General features: G+C 41.1%; 9 non-coding genes across 9 annotated transcripts; all 9 read left to right on the top strand.

Moving 5' to 3' along the window:
• Positions 1-1,067: 1,067 nt before the first annotated feature.
• Positions 1,068-1,139, top strand: trnah-gug (transfer RNA histidin (anticodon GUG)). Its single transcript has one exon. It is a non-coding gene; the product is annotated as a tRNA-His (tRNA).
• Positions 1,140-3,062: 1,923 nt separating this feature from the next.
• On the top strand, positions 3,063-3,134 carry trnah-gug (transfer RNA histidin (anticodon GUG)). Its single transcript has one exon. It is a non-coding gene; the product is annotated as a tRNA-His (tRNA).
• Positions 3,135-5,057: 1,923 nt separating this feature from the next.
• trnah-gug (transfer RNA histidin (anticodon GUG)) lies at positions 5,058-5,129 on the top strand. The gene has a single exon. It is a non-coding gene; the product is annotated as a tRNA-His (tRNA).
• A 1,916-nt stretch (positions 5,130-7,045) lies between these two features.
• trnah-gug (transfer RNA histidin (anticodon GUG)) lies at positions 7,046-7,117 on the top strand. Its single transcript has one exon. It is a non-coding gene; the product is annotated as a tRNA-His (tRNA).
• A 1,923-nt stretch (positions 7,118-9,040) lies between these two features.
• trnah-gug (transfer RNA histidin (anticodon GUG)) lies at positions 9,041-9,112 on the top strand. Its single transcript has one exon. It is a non-coding gene; the product is annotated as a tRNA-His (tRNA).
• A 1,923-nt stretch (positions 9,113-11,035) lies between these two features.
• trnah-gug (transfer RNA histidin (anticodon GUG)) lies at positions 11,036-11,107 on the top strand. The gene has a single exon. It is a non-coding gene; the product is annotated as a tRNA-His (tRNA).
• Positions 11,108-13,030: 1,923 nt separating this feature from the next.
• Positions 13,031-13,102, top strand: trnah-gug (transfer RNA histidin (anticodon GUG)). Its single transcript has one exon. It is a non-coding gene; the product is annotated as a tRNA-His (tRNA).
• A 1,905-nt stretch (positions 13,103-15,007) lies between these two features.
• On the top strand, positions 15,008-15,079 carry trnah-gug (transfer RNA histidin (anticodon GUG)). Its single transcript has one exon. It is a non-coding gene; the product is annotated as a tRNA-His (tRNA).
• Positions 15,080-18,997: 3,918 nt separating this feature from the next.
• Positions 18,998-19,069, top strand: trnah-gug (transfer RNA histidin (anticodon GUG)). Its single transcript has one exon. It is a non-coding gene; the product is annotated as a tRNA-His (tRNA).
• The last annotated feature ends 1,218 nt before the right edge of the window (positions 19,070-20,287 follow it).

The raw sequence follows: 20,287 nt of genomic DNA, 5'->3' as shown, positions 1-20,287 counted from the left end.
TTTATCACCTGTGCTCTTCACCTGAGAGGGTGATTGATACTGAAATATGGCTTCGAGGTGACGAGCGGCCTCTAGTATTGGCCATTATTCATGTGTGATTGCTGACTATGAGCGTCAGCGAGCTATTTGACCATAGTAGGATCTGAGGGACAGTATTAATTGTTATTTAGAAAGGCACGGATTAATCAAGGGCGGTCAGCGTGGATTTGTTAAGGGAAGGTCGTGTCTGACTAACTTGACTGAATTTTCTGATGAGGTGACAAGGAGGGTTGATGAGAGTAGCAGATTTGATGTAGTCTACATGGATTTAATTGAGGTGTATAAAATGATGAGGGGCCTGGATAGAGTGGATAGGAAGGATCTATTTCCCTTAGCAAAGAGGTCAATAACCAGGTAACATAGATTTAAAGTAATTGGTGGTAGGATTAGAGGGGAGTTGAGGAGAACCTTTTTCACCCAGAGGGTGGCGGGGATCTGGAACTCACTGCCTGAAAGGGTGGTAGAGGCAGAAACCTTCATCACATTTATAAAGTACTTGGATATGCACTTGAAGTGCCGTAAACTGCAAGGCTACAGACCAAGAGCTGGAAAGTGGGATTAGTTTGGATAGCTCTTTTTCGACAGGCGCAGACACGAGGGGTCGAATGGCCTCCTTCTTTGCTGTAAATTTCTATGAAGCTGACTTGCCCTGGCAGAGACCAGTTAAGACAACACAAAATGAGGATCTAATCTGGAACGTTCCTGTTTTGCACGGCTTAGCTATTCACTGGATAAGCTCAATGAGCCAATGGGAGAACAGAATTGTTAGCGATCCTTCAGTTTGTGTTAAGAAGAAAGTGCAGTGATTATAAAACCAAAGCCCAACGCTGTGCCTCCAATTAAAAAGCTGTGTAGTGTGGCCACAAGGCAGAGTATTAAGCACTATAGGATCATGACGTGCTGCCTGGAGAACAGGAAAGTTTCTGGTTCTTCTGCACAGGAACTGGACACAAATAGTAATTAAAACTATTTTGTTGTTGTACTTTAGAATAATTTTGGGGGCTTGCCCACCAGAGCCCATGTAGCACGCCGTGATCGTATAGTGGTTAGTACTCTGCGTTGTGGCCGCAGCAACCTCGGTTCGAATCCGAGTCACGGCATTGCGGAAAAAGCAATGACAAGGCAATGGACCTTAGGTTTTATTCGATGATAGGAGTCTTGCTTTAAGAACAAAATTTCAACCATATTACATAAAAGGATATGAAATATCAATGAGCCAATGGGAGAACAGAATTCTTAATGCTTCAACATGTCGGCTGTCTTTTGTTAAAGATCCTTCAGTTCTTGTTAGGAAGAAGGTACAGTTTATTTGAAAAACAAAAAAAGCCCAATGTTGTCACTCCAATTAAAAAGACCACAAGGCAGAGTATTAAGCACTATAGGATCACTTAGTTCTGACGAAAGGTCATCGACTTGTAACCGTAACTCTGTTTCCCTCTCCACAGATGCTGCCTGACCTGCTGAGTATTTCCAGCATTTTCTGTTTTCATTTCAGATTTCCAGCATCCGCAGTATTTGGCTTTTGTATTAGGATCACGTCGTGCTGTCCAGACAACAGGAAATGTGGTTCTACATTAGAATACTTTTGGGCCCTAGGATGTCAGGTCTCATGTAGCGTGTGGTGATCATATAGTGGTTGGTACTTTGCATTGTGGGTGCAGCAACCTCAGTTTGAATCTGAGTCGTCACATTGTGGATAAGCAACGACATGGCAATGGACCTCAGATTTTATTCAGAAACGGAAATTAACTGATGTGTTGCTTCAATCACAAGGTTTATTAACAAAATTTCAAAGGTAATTAAATTACATCAATGTATGAAACCACATCCAACAATCAATAATTCTAACATTATAAACATATATTTTTATATTAAGGGATATAGTATTCTGGAATACTGATTTAACTTTCGCCTGCTACAGTAATAATTTGAGGTAATTTTAATATTCAATTATGCTTTATCACCTGTGCTCTTCACCTGAGAGGGTGATTGATACTGAAATATGGCTTCGAGGTGACGAGCGGCCTCTAGTATTGGCCATTATTCATGTGTGATTGCTGACTATGAGCGTCAGCGAGCTATTTGACCATAGTAGGATCTGAGGGACAGTATTAATTGTTATTTAGAAAGGCATGGATTAATCAAGGGCGGTCAGCGTGGATTTGTTAAGGGAAGGTCGTGTCTGACTAACTTGACTGAATTTTCTGATGAGGTGACAAGGAGGGTTGATGAGAGTAGCAGATTTGATGTAGTCTACATGGATTTAATTGAGGTGTATAAAATGATGAGGGGCCTGGATAGAGTGGATAGGAAGGATCTATTTCCCTTAGCAAAGAGGTCAATAACCAGGTAACATAGATTTAAAGTAATTGGTAGTAGGATTAGAGGGGCGTTGAGGAGAACCTTTTTCACCCAGAGGGTGGCGGGGATCTGGAACTCACTGCCTGAAAGGGTGGTAGAGGCAGAAACCTTCATCACATTTATAAAGTACTTGGATATGCACTTGAAGTGCCGTAAACTGCAAGGCTGCAGACCAAGAGCTGGAAAGTGGGATTAGTTTGGATAGCTCTTTTTCGACAGCCGCAGACACGATGGGTCGAATGGCCTCCTTCTTTGCTGTAAATTTCTATGAAGCTGACTTGCCCTGGCAGAGACCAGTTAAGACAACACAAAATGAGGATCTAATCTGGAACGTTCCTGTTTTGCACGGCTTAGCTATTCACTGGATAAGCTCAATGAGCCAATGGGAGAACAGAATTGTTAGCGATCCTTCAGTTTGTGTTAAGAAGAAAGTGCAGTGATTATAAAACCAAAGCCCAACGCTGTGCCTCCAATTAAAAAGCCGTGTAGTGTGGCCACAAGGCAGAGTATTAAGCACTATAGGATCATGACGTGCTGCCTGGAGAACAGGAAAGTTTCTGGTTCTTCTGCACAGGAACTGGACACAAATAGTAATTAAAACTATTTTGTTGTTGTACTTTAGAATAATTTTGGGGGCTTGGCCTCCAGAGCCCATGTAGCACGCCGTGATCGTATAGTGGTTAGTACTCTGCGTTGTGGCCGCAGCAACCTCGGTTCGAATCCGAGTCACGGCATTGCGGAAAAAGCAATGACAAGGCAATGGACCTTAGGTTTTATTCGATGATAGGAGTCTTGCTTTAAGAACAAAATTTCAACCGTATTACATAAAAGGATATGAAATATCAATGAGCCAATGGGAGAACAGAATTCTTAATGTTTCAACATGTCGGCTGTCTTTTGTTAAAGATCCTTCAGTTTTTGTTAGGAAGAAGGTACAGTTTATTTGAAAAACAAAAAAAGCCCAATGTTGTCACTCCAATTAAAAAGACCACAAGGCAGAGTATTAAGCACTATAGGATCACTTAGTTCTGACGAAAGGTCATCGACTTGTAACCGTAACTCTGTTTCCCTCTCCACAGATGCTGCCTGACCTGCTGAGTATTTCCAGCATTTTCTGTTTTCATTTCAGATTTCCAGCATCCGCAGTATTTGGCTTTTGTATTAGGATCACGTCGTGCTGTCCAGACAACAGGAAATGTGGTTCTACATTAGAATACTTTTGGGCCCTAGGATGTCAGGTCTCATGTAGCGTGTGGTGATCATATAGTGGTTGGTACTTTGCATTGTGGGTGCGGCAACCTCAGTTTGAATCTGAGTCGTCACATTGTGGATAAGCAACGACATGGCAATGGACCTCAGATTTTATTCAGAAACGGAAATTAACTGATGTGTTGCTTCAATCACAAGGTTTATTAACAAAATTTCAAAGGTAATTAAATTACATCAATGTATGAAACCACATCCAACAATCAATAATTCTAACATTATAAACATATATTTTTATATTAAGGGATATAGTATTCTGGAATACTGATTTAACTTTCGCCTGCTACAGTAATAATTTGAAGTAATTTTAATATTCAATTATGCTTTATCACCTGTGCTCTTCACCTGAGAGGGTGATTGATACTGAAATATGGCTTCGAGGTGACGAGCGGCCTCTAGTATTGGCCATTATTCATGTGTGATTGCTGACTATGAGCGTCAGCGAGCTATTTGAGCATAGTAGGATCTGAGGGACAGTATTAATTGTTATTTAGAAAGGCACGGATTAATCAAGGGCGGTCAGCGTGGATTTGTTAAGGGAAGGTCGTGTCTGACTAACTTGACTGAATTTTCTGATGAGGTGACAAGGAGGGTTGATGAGAGTAGCAGATTTGATGTAGTCTACATGGATTTAATTGAGGTGTATAAAATGATGAGGGGCCTGGATAGAGTGGATAGGAAGGATCTATTTCCCTTAGCAAAGAGGTCAATAACCAGGTAAAATAGATTTAAAGTAATTGGTAGTCGGATTAGAGGGGAGTTGAGGAGAACCTTTTTCACCCAGAGGGTGGCGGGGATCTGGAACTCACTGCCTGAAAGGGTGGTAGAGGCAGAAACCTTCATCACATTTATAAAGTACTTGGATATGCACTTGAAGTGCCGTAAACTGCAAGGCTGCAGACCAAGAGCTGGAAAGTGGGATTAGTGTGGATAGCTCTTTTTCGACAGGCGCAGACACGAGGGGTCGAATGGCCTCCTTCTTTGCTGTAAATTTCTATGAAGCTGACTTGCCCTGGCAGAGACCAGTTAAGACAACACAAAATGAGGATCTAATCTGGAACGTTCCTGTTTTGCACGGCTTAGCTATTCACTGGATAAGCTCAATGAGCCAATGGGAGAACAGAATTGTTAGCGATCCTTCAGTTTGTGTTAAGAAGAAAGTGCAGTGATTATAAAACCAAAGCCCAACGCTGTGCCTCCAATTAAAAAGCCGGGTAGTGTGGCCACAAGGCAGAGTATTAAGCACTATAGGATCATGACGTGCTGCCTGGAGAACAGGAAAGTTTCTGGTTCTTCTGCACAGGAACTGGACACAAATAGTAATTAAAACTATTTTGTTGTTGTACTTTAGAATAATTTTGGGGGCTTGCCCACCAGAGCCCATGTAGCACGCCGTGATCGTATAGTGGTTAGTACTCTGCGTTGTGGCCGCAGCAACCTCGGTTCGAATCCGAGTCACGGCATTGCGGAAAAAGCAATGACAAGGCAATGGACCTTAGGTTTTATTCGATGATAGGAGTCTTGCTTTAAGAACAAAATTTCAACCGTATTACATAAAAGGATATGAAATATCAATGAGCCAATGGGAGAACAGAATTCTTAATGTTTCAACATGTCGGCTGTCTTTTGTTAAAGATCCTTCAGTTTTTGTTAGGAAGAAGGTACAGTTTATTTGAAAAACAAAAAAAGCCCAATGTTGTCACTCCAATTAAAAAGACCACAAGGCAGAGTATTAAGCACTATAGGATCACTTAGTTCTGACGAAAGGTCATCGACTTGTAACCGTAACTCTGTTTCCCTCTCCACAGATGCTGCCTGACCTGCTGAGTATTTCCAGCATTTTCTGTTTTCATTTCAGATTTCCGGCATCCGCAGTATTTGGCTTTTGTATTAGGATCACGTCGTGCTGTCCAGACAACAGGAAATGTGGTTCTACATTAGAATACTTTTGGGCCCTAGGATGTCAGGTCTCGTGTGGTGATCATATAGTGGTTGGTACTTTGCATTGTGGGTGCGGCAACCTCAGTTTGAATCTGAGTCGTCACATTGTGGATAAGCAACGACATGGCAATGGACCTCAGATTTTATTCAGAAACGGAAATTAACTGATGTGTTGCTTCAATCACAAGGTTTATTAACAAAATTTCAAAGGTAATTAAATTACATCAATGTATGAAACCACATTCAACAATCAATAATTCTAACATTATAAACATATATTTTTATATTAAGGGATATAGTATTCTGGAATACTGATTTAACTTTCGCCTGCTACAGTAATAATTTGAGGTAATTTTAATATTCAATTATGCTTTATCACCTGTGCTCTTCACCTGAGAGGGTGATTGATACTGAAATATGGCTTCGAGGTGACGAGCGGCCTCTAGTATTGGCCATTATTCATGTGTGATTGCTGACTATGAGCGTCAGCGAGCTATTTGACCATAGTAGGATCTGAGGGACAGTATTAATTGTTATTTAGAAAGGCACGGATTAATCAAGGGCGGTCAGCGTGGATTTGTTAAGGGAAGGTCGTGTCTGACTAACTTGACTGAATTTTCTGATGAGGTGACAAGGAGGGTTGATGAGAGTAGCAGATTTGATGTAGTCTACATGGATTTAATTGAGGTGTATAAAATGATGAGGGGCCTGGATAGAGTGGATAGGAAGGATCTATTTCCCTTAGCAAAGAGGTCAATAACCAGGTAACATAGATTTAAAGTAATTGGTGGTAGGATTAGAGGGGAGTTGAGGAGAACCTTTTTCACCCAGAGGGTGGCGGGGATCTGGAACTCACTGCCTGAAAGGGTGGTAGAGGCAGAAACCTTCATCACATTTATAAAGTACTTGGATATGCACTTGAAGTGCCGTAAACTGCAAGGCTACAGACCAAGAGCTGGAAAGTGGGATTAGTTTGGATAGCTCTTTTTCGACAGGCGCAGACACGAGGGGTCGAATGGCCTCCTTCTTTGCTGTAAATTTCTATGAAGCTGACTTGCCCTGGCAGAGACCAGTTAAGACAACACAAAATGAGGATCTAATCTGGAACGTTCCTGTTTTGCACGGCTTAGCTATTCACTGGATAAGCTCAATGAGCCAATGGGAGAACAGAATTGTTAGCGATCCTTCAGTTTGTGTTAAGAAGAAAGTGCAGTGATTATAAAACCAAAGCCCAACGCTGTGCCTCCAATTAAAAAGCTGTGTAGTGTGGCCACAAGGCAGAGTATTAAGCACTATAGGATCATGACGTGCTGCCTGGAGAACAGGAAAGTTTCTGGTTCTTCTGCACAGGAACTGGACACAAATAGTAATTAAAACTATTTTGTTGTTGTACTTTAGAATAATTTTGGGGGCTTGCCCACCAGAGCCCATGTAGCACGCCGTGATCGTATAGTGGTTAGTACTCTGCGTTGTGGCCGCAGCAACCTCGGTTCGAATCCGAGTCACGGCATTGCGGAAAAAGCAATGACAAGGCAATGGACCTTAGGTTTTATTCGATGATAGGAGTCTTGCTTTAAGAACAAAATTTCAACCATATTACATAAAAGGATATGAAATATCAATGAGCCAATGGGAGAACAGAATTCTTAATGCTTCAACATGTCGGCTGTCTTTTGTTAAAGATCCTTCAGTTCTTGTTAGGAAGAAGGTACAGTTTATTTGAAAAACAAAAAAAGCCCAATGTTGTCACTCCAATTAAAAAGACCACAAGGCAGAGTATTAAGCACTATAGGATCACTTAGTTCTGACGAAAGGTCATCGACTTGTAACCGTAACTCTGTTTCCCTCTCCACAGATGCTGCCTGACCTGCTGAGTATTTCCAGCATTTTCTGTTTTCATTTCAGATTTCCAGCATCCGCAGTATTTGGCTTTTGTATTAGGATCACGTCGTGCTGTCCAGACAACAGGAAATGTGGTTCTACATTAGAATACTTTTGGGCCCTAGGATGTCAGGTCTCATGTAGCGTGTGGTGATCATATAGTGGTTGGTACTTTGCATTGTGGGTGCAGCAACCTCAGTTTGAATCTGAGTCGTCACATTGTGGATAAGCAACGACATGGCAATGGACCTCAGATTTTATTCAGAAACGGAAATTAACTGATGTGTTGCTTCAATCACAAGGTTTATTAACAAAATTTCAAAGGTAATTAAATTACATCAATGTATGAAACCACATCCAACAATCAATAATTCTAACATTATAAACATATATTTTTATATTAAGGGATATAGTATTCTGGAATACTGATTTAACTTTCGCCTGCTACAGTAATAATTTGAGGTAATTTTAATATTCAATTATGCTTTATCACCTGTGCTCTTCACCTGAGAGGGTGATTGATACTGAAATATGGCTTCGAGGTGACGAGCGGCCTCTAGTATTGGCCATTATTCATGTGTGATTGCTGACTATGAGCGTCAGCGAGCTATTTGACCATAGTAGGATCTGAGGGACAGTATTAATTGTTATTTAGAAAGGCATGGATTAATCAAGGGCGGTCAGCGTGGATTTGTTAAGGGAAGGTCGTGTCTGACTAACTTGACTGAATTTTCTGATGAGGTGACAAGGAGGGTTGATGAGAGTAGCAGATTTGATGTAGTCTACATGGATTTAATTGAGGTGTATAAAATGATGAGGGGCCTGGATAGAGTGGATAGGAAGGATCTATTTCCCTTAGCAAAGAGGTCAATAACCAGGTAACATAGATTTAAAGTAATTGGTAGTAGGATTAGAGGGGAGTTGAGGAGAACCTTTTTCACCCAGAGGGTGGCGGGGATCTGGAACTCACTGCCTGAAAGGGTGGTAGAGGCAGAAACCTTCATCACATTTATAAAGTACTTGGATATGCACTTGAAGTGCCGTAAACTGCAAGGCTACAGACCAAGAGCTGGAAAGTGGGATTAGTTTGGATAGCTCTTTTTCGACAGGCGCAGACACGAGGGGTCGAATGGCCTCCTTCTTTGCTGTAAATTTCTATGAAGCTGACTTGCCCTGGCAGAGACCAGTTAAGACAACACAAAATGAGGATCTAATCTGGAACGTTCCTGTTTTGCACGGCTTAGCTATTCACTGGATAAGCTCAATGAGCCAATGGGAGAACAGAATTGTTAGCGATCCTTCAGTTTGTGTTAAGAAGAAAGTGCAGTGATTATAAAACCAAAGCCCAACGCTGTGCCTCCAATTAAAAAGCCGTGCAGTGTGGCCACAAGGCAGAGTATTAAGCACTATAGGATCATGACGTGCTGCCTGGAGAACAGGAAAGTTTCTGGTTCTTCTGCACAGGAACTGGACACAAATAGTAATTAAAACTATTTTGTTGTTGTACTTTAGAATAATTTTGGGGGCTTGCCCACCAGAGCCCATGTAGCACGCCGTGATCGTATAGTGGTTAGTACTCTGCGTTGTGGCCGCAGCAACCTCGGTTCGAATCCGAGTCACGGCATTGCGGAAAAAGCAATGACAAGGCAATGGACCTTAGGTTTTATTCGATGATAGGAGTCTTGCTTTAAGAACAAAATTTCAACCATATTACATAAAAGGATATGAAATATCAATGAGCCAATGGGAGAACAGAATTCTGAATGTTTCAACATGTTGGCTGTCTTTTGTTAAAGATCCTTCAGTTCTTGTTAGGAAGAAGGTACAGTTTATTTGAAAAACAAAAAAAGCCCAATGTTGTCACTCCAATTAAAAAGACCACAAGGCAGAGTATTAAGCACTATAGGATCACTTAGTTCTGACGAAAGGTCATCGACTTGTAACTGTAACTCTGTTTCCCTCTCCACAGATGCTGCCTGACCTGCTGAGTATTTCCAGCATTTTCTGTTTTCATTTCAGATTTCCAGCATCCGCAGTATTTGGCTTTTGTATTAGGATCACGTCGTGCTGTCCAGACAACAGGAAATGTGGTTCTACATTAGAATACTTTTGGGCCCTAGGATGTCAGGTCTCATGTAGCGTGTGGTGATCATATAGTGGTTGGTACTTTGCATTGTGGGTGCGGCAATCTCAGTTTGAATCTGAGTCGTCACATTGTGGATAAGCAACGACATGGCAATGGACCTCAGATTTTATTCAGAAACGGAAATTAACTGATGTGTTGCTTCAATCACAAGGTTTATTAACAAAATTTCAAAGGTAATTAAATTACATCAATGTATGAAACCACATCCAACAATCAATAATTCTAACATTATAAACATATATTTTTATATTAAGGGATATAGTATTCTGGAATACTGATTTAACTTTCGCCTGCTACAGTAATAATTTGAGGTAATTTTAATATTCAATTATGCTTTATCACCTGTGCTCTTCACCTGAGAGGGTGATTGATACTGAAATATGGCTTCGAGGTGACGAGCGGCCTCTAGTATTGACCATTATTCATGTGTGATTGCTGACTATGAGCGTCAGCGAGCTATTTGACCATAGTAGGATCTGAGGGACAGTATTAATTGTTATTTAGAAAGGCACGGATTAATCAAGGGCGGTCAGCGTGGATTTGTTAAGGGAAGGTCGTGTCTGACTAACTTGACTGAATTTTCTGATGAGGTGACAAGGAGGGTTGATGAGAGTAGCAGATTTGATGTAGTCTACATGGATTTAATTGAGGTGTATAAAATGATGAGGGGCCTGGATAGAGTGGATAGGAAGGATCTATTTCCCTTAGCAAAGAGGTCAATAACCAGGTAACATAGATTTAAAGTAATTGGTAGTAGGATTAGAGGGGAGTTGAGGAGAACCTTTTTCACCCAGAGGGTGGCGGGGATCTGGAACTAACTGCCTGAAAGGGTGGTAGAGGCAGAAACCTTCATCACATTTATAAAGTACTTGGATATGCACTTGAAGTGCCGTAAACTGCAAGGCTACAGACCAAGAGCTGGAAAGTGGGATTAGTTTGGATAGCTCTTTTTCGACAGGCGCAGACACGAGGGGTCGAATGGCCTCCTTCTTTGCTGTAAATTTCTATGAAGCTGACTTGCCCTGGCAGAGACCAGTTAAGACAACACAAAATGAGGATCTAATCTGGAACGTTCCTGTTTTGCACGGCTTAGCTATTCACTGGATAAGCTCAATGAGCCAATGGGAGAACAGAATTGTTAGCGATCCTTCAGTTTGTGTTAAGAAGAAAGTGCAGTGATTATAAAACCAAAGCCCAACGCTGTGCCTCCAATTAAAAAGCCGGGTAGTGTGGCCACAAGGCAGAGTATTAAGCACTATAGGATCATGACGTGCTGCCTGGAGAACAGGAAAGTTTCTGGTTCTTCTGCACAGGAACTGGACACAAATAGTAATTAAAACTATTTTGTTGTTGTACTTTAGAATAATTTTGGGAGCTTGCCCACCAGGGCCCATGTAGCACGCCGTGATCGTATAGTGGTTAGTACTCTGCGTTGTGGCCGCAGCAACCTCGGTTCGAATCCGAGTCACGGCATTGTGGAAAAAGCAATGACAAGGCAATGGACCTTAGGTTTTATTCGATGATAGGAGTCTTGCTTTAAGAACAAAATTTCAACCATATTACATAAAAGGATATGAAATATCAATGAGCCAATGGGAGAACAGAATTCTTAATGTTTCAACATGTCGGCTGTCTTTTGTTAAAGATCCTTCAGTTTTTGTTAGGAAGAAGGTACAGTTTATTTGAAAAACAAAAAAAGCCCAATGTTGTCACTCCAATTAAAAAGACCACAAGGCAGAGTATTAAGCACTATAGGATCACTTAGTTCTGACGAAAGGTCATCGACTTGTAACCGTAACTCTGTTTCCCTCTCCACAGATGCTGCCTGACCTGCTGAGTATTTCCAGCATTTTCTGTTTTCATTTCAGATTTCCAGCATCCGCAGTATTTGGCTTTTGTATTAGGATCACGTCGTGCTGTCCAGACAACAGGAAATGTGGTTCTACATTAGAATACTTTTGGGCCCTAGGATGTCAGGTCTCATGTAGCGTGTGGTGATCATATAGTGGTTGGTACTTTGCATTGTGGGTGCGGCAACCTCAGTTTGAATCTGAGTCGTCACATTGTGGATAAGCAACGACATGGCAATGGACCTCAGATTTTATTCAGAAACGGAAATTAACTGATGTGTTGCTTCAATCACAAGGTTTATTAACAAAATTTCAAAGGTAATTAAATTACATCAATGTATGAAACCACATTCAACAATCAATAATTCTAACATTATAAACATATATTTTTATATTAAGGGATATAGTATTCTGGAATACTGATTTAACTTTCGCCTGCTACAGTAATAATTTGAGGTAATTTTAATATTCAATTATGCTTTATCACCTGTGCTCTTCACCTGAGAGGGTGATTGATACTGAAATATGGCTTCGAGGTGACGAGCGGCCTCTAGTATTGGCCATTATTCATGTGTGATTGCTGACTATGAGCGTCAGCGAGCTATTTGACCATAGTAGGATCTGAGGGACAGTATTAATTGTTATTTAGAAAGGCACGGATTAATCAAGGGCGGTCAGCGTGGATTTGTTAAGGGAAGGTCGTGTCTGACTAACTTGACTGAATTTTCTGATGGGGTGACAAGGAGGGTTGATGAGAGTAGCAGATTTGATGTAGTCTACATGGATTTAATTGAGGTGTATAAAATGATGAGGGGCCTGGATAGAGTGGATAGGAAGGATCTATTTCCCTTAGCAAAGAGGTCAATAACCAGGTAACATAGATTTAAAGTAATTGGTAGTAGGATTAGAGGGGAGTTGAGGAGAACCTTTTTCACCCAGAGGGTGGCGGGGATCTGGAACTAACTGCCTGAAAGGGTGGTAGAGGCAGAAACCTTCATCACATTTATAAAGTACTTGGATATGCACTTGAAGTGCCGTAAACTGCAAGGCTACAGACCAAGAGCTGGAAAGTGGGATTAGTTTGGATAGCTCTTTTTCGACAGGCGCAGACACGAGGGGTCGAATGGCCTCCTTCTTTGCTGTAAATTTCTATGAAGCTGACTTGCCCTGGCAGAGACCAGTTAAGACAACACAAAATGAGGATCTAATCTGGAACGTTCCTGTTTTGCACGGCTTAGCTATTCACTGGATAAGCTCAATGAGCCAATGGGAGAACAGAATTGTTAGCGATCCTTCAGTTTGTGTTAAGAAGAAAGTGCAGTGATTATAAAACCAAAGCCCAACGCTGTGCCTCCAATTAAAAAGCCGGGTAGTGTGGCCACAAGGCAGAGTATTAAGCACTATAGGATCATGACGTGCTGCCTGGAGAACAGGAAAGTTTCTGGTTCTTCTGCACAGGAACTGGACACAAATAGTAATTAAAACTATTTTGCTGTTGTACTTTAGAATAATTTTGGGAGCTTGCCCACCAGGGCCCATGTAGCACGCCGTGATCGTATAGTGGTTAGTACTCTGCGTTGTGGCCGCAGCAACCTCGGTTCGAATCCGAGTCACGGCATTGTGGACAAGGCAATGGACCTTAGGTTTTATTCGATGATAGGAGTCTTGCTTTAAGAACAAAATTTCAACCATATTACATAAAAGGATATGAAATATCAATGAGCCAATGGGAGAACAGAATTCTTAATGTTTCAACATGTCGGCTGTCTTTTGTTAAAGATCCTTCAGTTTTTGTTAGGAAGAAGGTACAGTTTATTTGAAAAACAAAAAAAGCCCAATGTTGTCACTCCAATTAAAAAGACCACAAGGCAGAGTATTAAGCACTATAGGATCACTTAGTTCTGACGAAAAGTCATCGACTTGTAACCGTAACTCTGTTTCCCTCTCCACAGATGCTGCCTGACCTGCTGAGTATTTCCAGCATTTTCTGTTTTCATTTCAGATTTCCAGCATCCGCAGTATTTGGCTTTTGTATTAGGATCACGTCGTGCTGTCCAGACAACAGGAAATGTGGTTCTACATTAGAATACTTTTGGGCCCTAGGATGTCAGGTCTCGTGTGGTGATCATATAGTGGTTGGTACTTTGCATTGTGGGTGCGGCAACCTCAGTTTGAATCTGAGTCGTCACATTGTGGATAAGCAACGACATGGCAATGGACCTCAGATTTTATTCAGAAACGGAAATTAACTGATGTGTTGCTTCAATCACAAGGTTTATTAACAAAATTTCAAAGGTAATTAAATTACATCAATGTATGAAACCACATCCAACAATCAATAATTCTAACATTATAAACATATATTTTTATATTAAGGGATATAGTATTCTGGAATACTGATTTAACTTTCGCCTGCTACAGTAATAATTTGAAGTAATTTTAATATTCAATTATGCTTTATCACCTGTGCTCTTCACCTGAGAGGGTGATTGATACTGAAATATGGCTTCGAGGTGACGAGCGGCCTCTAGTATTGGCCATTATTCATGTGTGATTGCTGACTATGAGCGTCAGCGAGCTATTTGACCATAGTAGGATCTGAGGGACAGTATTAATTGTTATTTAGAAAGGCACGGATTAATCAAGGGCGGTCAGCGCGGATTTGTTAAGGGAAGGTCGTGTCTGACTAACTTGACTGAATTTTCTGATGAGGTAACAAGGAGGGTTGATGAGAGTAGCAGATTTGATGTAGTCTACATGGATTTAATTGAGGTGTATAAAATGATGAGGGGCCTGGATAGAGTGGATAGGAAGGATCTATTTCCCTTAGCAAAGAGGTCAATAACCAGGTAACATAGATTTAAAGTAATTGGTAGTAGGATTAGAGGGGAGTTGAGGAGAACCTTTTTCACCCAGAGGGTGGCGGGGATCTGGAACTCACTGCCTGAAAGGGTGGTAGAGGCAGAAACCTTCATCACATTTATAAAGTACTTGGATATGCACTTGAAGTGCCGTAAACTGCAAGGCTGCAGACCAAGAGCTGGAAAGTGGGATTAGTGTGGATAGCTCTTTTTCGACAGGCGCAGACACGAGGGGTCGAATGGCCTCCTTCTTTGCTGTAAATTTCTATGAAGCTGACTTGCCCTGGCAGAGACCAGTTAAGACAACACAAAATGAGGATCTAATCTGGAACGTTCCTGTTTTGCACGGCTTAGCTATTCACTGGATAAGCTCAATGAGCCAATGGGAGAACAGAATTGTTAGCGATCCTTCAGTTTGTGTTAAGAAGAAAGTGCAGTGATTATAAAACCAAAGCCCAACGCTGTGCCTCCAATTAAAAAGCCGGGTAGTGTGGCCACAAGGCAGAGTATTAAGCACTATAGGATCATGACGTGCTGCCTGGAGAACAGGAAAGTTTCTGGTTCTTCTGCACAGGAACTGGACACAAATAGTAATTAAAACTATTTTGTTGTTGTACTTTAGAATAATTTTGGGAGCTTGCCCACCAGGGCCCATGTAGCACGCCGTGATCGTATAGTGGTTAGTACTCTGCGTTGTGGCCGCAGCAACCTCGGTTCGAATCCGAGTCACGGCATTGCGGAAAAAGCAATGACAAGGCAATGGACCTTAGGTTTTATTCGATGATAGGAGTCTTGCTTTAAGAACAAAATTTCAACCATATTGCATAAAAGGATATGAAATATCAATGAGCCAATGGGAGAACAGAATTCTTAATGTTTCAACATGTTGGCTGTCTTTTGTTAAAGATCCTTCAGTTTTTGTTAGGAAGAAGGTACAGTTTATTTGAAAAACAAAAAAAGCCCAATGTTGTCACTCCAATTAAAAAGACCACAAGGCAGAGTATTAAGCACTATAGGATCACTTAGTTCTGACTAAAGGTCATCGACTTGTAACCGTAACTCTGTTTCCCTCTCCACAGATGCTGCCTGACCTGCTGAGTATTTCCAGCATTTTCTGTTTTCATTTCAGATTTCCAGCATCCGCAGTATTTGGCTTTTGTATTAGGATCACGTCGTGCTGTCCAGACAACAGGAAATGTGGTTCTACATTAGAATACTTTTGGGCCCTAGGATGTCAGGTCTCATGTAGCGTGTGGTGATCATATAGTGGTTGGTACTTTGCATTGTGGGTGCGGCAACCTCAGTTTGAATCTGAGTCGTCACATTGTGGATAAGCAACGACATGGCAATGGACCTCAGATTTTATTCAGAAACGGAAATTAACTGATGTGTTGCTTCAATCACAAGGTTTATTAACAAAATTTCAAAGGTAATTAAATTACATCAATGTATGAAACCACATTCAACAATCAATAATTCTAACATTATAAACATATATTTTTATATTAAGGGATATAGTATTCTGGAATACTGATTTAACTTTCGCCTGCTACAGTAATAATTTGAAGTAATTTTAATATTCAATTATGCTTTATCACCTGTGCTCTTCACCTGAGAGGGTGATTGATACTGAAATATGGCTTCGAGGTGACGAGCGGCCTCTAGTATTGGCCATTATTCATGTGTGATTGCTGACTATGAGCGTCAGCGAGCTATTTGACCATAGTAGGATCTGAGGGACAGTATTAATTGTTATTTAGAAAGGCACGGATTAATCAAGGGCGGTCAGCGCGGATTTGTTAAGGGAAGGTCGTGTCTGACTAACTTGACTGAATTTTCTGATGAGGTAACAAGGAGGGTTGATGAGAGTAGCAGATTTGATGTAGTCTACATGGATTTAATTGAGGTGTATAAAATGATGAGGGGCCTGGATAGAGTGGATAGGAAGGATCTATTTCCCTTAGCAAAGAGGTCAATAACCAGGTAACATAGATTTAAAGTAATTGGTAGTAGGATTAGAGGGGCGTTGAGGAGAACCTTTTTCACCCAGAGGGTGGCGGGGTTCTGGAACTCACTGCCTGAAAGGGTGGTAGAGGCAGAAACCTTCATCACATTTATAAAGTACTTGGATATGCACTTGAAGTGCCGTAAACTGCAAGGCTGCAGACCAAGAGCTGGAAAGTGGGATTAGTTTGGATAGCTCTTTTTCGACAGGCGCAGACACGAGGGGTCGAATGGCCTCCTTCTTTGCTGTAAATTTCTATGAAGCTGACTTGCCCTGGCAGAGACCAGTTAAGACAACACAAAATGAGGATCTAATCTGGAACGTTCCTGTTTTGCACGGCTTAGCTATTCACTGGATAAGCTCAATGAGCCAATGGGAGAACAGAATTGTTAGCGATCCTTCAGTTTGTGTTAAGAAGAAAGTGCAGTGATTATAAAACCAAAGCCCAACGCTGTGCCTCCAATTAAAAAGCCGGGTAGTGTGGCCACAAGGCAGAGTATTAAGCACTATAGGATCATGACGTGCTGCCTGGAGAACAGGAAAGTTTCTGGTTCTTCTGCACAGGAACTGGACACAAATAGTAATTAAAACTATTTTGTTGTTGTACTTTAGAATAATTTTGGGAGCTTGCCCACCAGGGCCCATGTAGCACACCGTGATCGTATAGTGGTTAGTACTCTGCGTTGTGGCTGCAGCAACCTCGGTTCGAATCCGAGTCACGGCATTGCGGAAAAAGCAATGACAAGGCAATGGACCTTAGGTTTTATTCGATGATAGGAGTCTTGCTTTAAGAACAAAATTTCAACCATATTACATAAAAGGATATGAAATATCAATGAGCCAATGGGAGAACAGAATTCTTAATGTTTCAACATGTTGGCTGTCTTTTGTTAAAGATCCTTCAGTTTTTGTTAGGAAGAAGGTACAGTTTATTTGAAAAACAAAAAAAGCCCAATGTTGTCACTCCAATTAAAAAGACCACAAGGCAGAGTATTAAGCACTATAGGATCACTTAGTTCTGACGAAAAGTCATCGACTTGTAACCGTAACTCTGTTTCCCTCTCCACAGATGCTGCCTGACCTGCTGAGTATTTCCAGCATTTTCTGTTTTCATTTCAGATTTCCAGCATCCGCAGTATTTGGCTTTTGTATTAGGATCACGTCGTGCTGTCCAGACAACAGGAAATGTGGTTCTACATTAGAATACTTTTGGGCCCTAGGATGTCAGGTCTCATGTAGCGTGTGGTGATCATATAGTGGTTGGTACTTTGCATTGTGGGTGCGGCAACCTCAGTTTGAATCTGAGTCGTCACATTGTGGATAAGCAACGACATGGCAATGGACCTCAGATTTTATTCAGAAACGGAAATTAACTGATGTGTTGCTTCAATCACAAGGTTTATTAACAAAATTTCAAAGGTAATTAAATTACATCAATGTATGAAACCACATTCAACAATCAATAATTCTAACATTATAAACATATATTTTTATATTAAGGGATATAGTATTCTGGAATACTGATTTAACTTTCGCCTGCTACAGTAATAATTTGAAGTAATTTTAATATTCAATTATGCTTTATCACCTGTGCTCTTCACCTGAGAGGGTGATTGATACTGAAATATGGCTTCGAGGTGACGAGCGGCCTCTAGTATTGGCCATTATTCATGTGTGATTGCTGACTATGAGCGTCAGCGAGCTATTTGACCATAGTAGGATCTGAGGGACAGTATTAATTGTTATTTAGAAAGGCACGGATTAATCAAGGGCGGTCAGCGTGGATTTGTTAAGGGAAGGTCGTGTCTGACTAACTTGACTGAATTTTCTGATGAGGTAACAAGGAGGGTTGATGAGAGTAGCAGATTTGATGTAGTCTACATGGATTTAATTGAGGTGTATAAAATGATGAGGGGCCTGGATAGAGTGGATAGGAAGGATCTATTTCCCTTAGCAAAGAGGTCAATAACCAGGTAACATAGATTTAAAGTAATTGGTAGTAGGATTAGAGGGGCGTTGAGGAGAACCTTTTTCACCCAGAGGGTGGCGGGGTTCTGGAACTCACTGCCTGAAAGGGTGGTAGAGGCAGAAACCTTCATCACATTTATAAAGTACTTGGATATGCACTTGAAGTGCCGTAAACTGCAAGGCTGCAGACCAAGAGCTGGAAAGTGGGATTAGTTTGGATAGCTCTTTTTCGACAGGCGCAGACACGAGGGGTCGAATGGCCTCCTTCTTTGCTGTAAATTTCTATGAAGCTGACTTGCCCTGGCAGAGACCAGTTAAGACAACACAAAATGAGGATCTAATCTGGAACGTTCCTGTTTTGCACGGCTTAGCTATTCACTGGATAAGCTCAATGAGCCAATGGGAGAACAGAATTGTTAGCGATCCTTCAGTTTGTGTTAAGAAGAAAGTGCAGTGATTATAAAACCAAAGCCCAACGCTGTGCCTCAAATTAAAAAGCCGGGTAGTGTGGCCACAAGGCAGAGTATTAAGCACTATAGGATCATGACGTGCTGCCTGAAGAACAGGAAAGTTTCTGGTTCTTCTGCACAGGAACTGGACACAAATAGTAATTAAAACTATTTTGCTGTTGTACTTTAGAATAATTTTGGGAGCTTGCCCACCAGGGCCCATGTAGCACGCCGTGATCGTATAGTGGTTAGTACTCTGCGTTGTGGCCGCAGCAACCTCGGTTCGAATCCGAGTTACGGCATTGTGGAAAAAGCAATGACAAGGCAATGGACCTTAGGTTTTATTCGATGATAGGAGTCTTGCTTTAAGAACAAAATTTCAACCATATTACATAAAAGGATATGAAATATCAATGAGCCAATGGGAGAACAGAATTCTTAATGTTTCAACATGTCGGCTGTCTTTTGTTAAAGATCCTTCAGTTTTTGTTCGGAAGAAGGTACAGTTTATTTGAAAAACAAAAAAAGCCCAATGTTGTCACTCCAATTAAAAAGACCACAAGGCAGAGTATTAAGCACTATAGGATCACTTAGTTCTGACGAAAAGTCATCGACTTGTAACCGTAACTCTGTTTCCCTCTCCACAGATGCTGCCTGACCTGCTGAGTATTTCCAGCATTTTCTGTTTTCATTTCAGATTTCCAGCATCCGCAGTATTTGGCTTTTGTATTAGGATCACGTCGTGCTGTCCAGACAACAGGAAATGTGGTTCTACATTAGAATACTTTTGGGCCCTAGGATGTCAGGTCTCATGTAGCGTGTGGTGATCATATAGTGGTTGGTACTTTGCATTGTGGGTGCGGCAACCTCAGTTTGAATCTGAGTCGTCACATTGTGGATAAGCAACGACATGGCAATGGACCTCAGATTTTATTCAGAAACGGAAATTAACTGATGTGTTGCTTCAATCACAAGGTTTATTAACAAAATTTCAAAGGTAATTAAATTACATCAATGTATGAAACCACATTCAACAATCAATAATTCTAACATTATAAACATATATTTTTATATTAAGGGATATAGTATTCTGGAATACTGATTTAACTTTCGCCTGCTACAGTAATAATTTGAAGTAATTTTAATATTCAATTATGCTTTATCACCTGTGCTCTTCACCTGAGAGGGTGATTGATACTGAAATATGGCTTCGAGGTGACGAGCGGCCTCTAGTATTGGCCATTATTCATGTGTGATTGCTGACTATGAGCGTCAGCGAGCTATTTGACCATAGTAGGATCTGAGGGACAGTATTAATTGTTATTTAGAAAGGCACGGATTAATCAAGGGCGGTCAGCGCGGATTTGTTAAGGGAAGGTCGTGTCTGACTAACTTGACTGAATTTTCTGATGAGGTAACAAGGAGGGTTGATGAGAGTAGCAGATTTGATGTAGTCTACATGGATTTAATTGAGGTGTATAAAATGATGAGGGGCCTGGATGGAGTGGATAGGAAGGATC

This window comes from Somniosus microcephalus, chromosome 22 (assembly GCF_052327205.1).
Source record: "Somniosus microcephalus isolate GS21.2 chromosome 22, FLI_Smic_1.0, whole genome shotgun sequence".
In the NCBI taxonomy this organism is placed as follows: domain Eukaryota; kingdom Metazoa; phylum Chordata; class Chondrichthyes; order Squaliformes; family Somniosidae; genus Somniosus; species Somniosus microcephalus.
The sequence above is the reverse complement of the archived record's forward strand: the minus strand, read 5'-3'. Positions and strand labels throughout refer to the sequence as shown.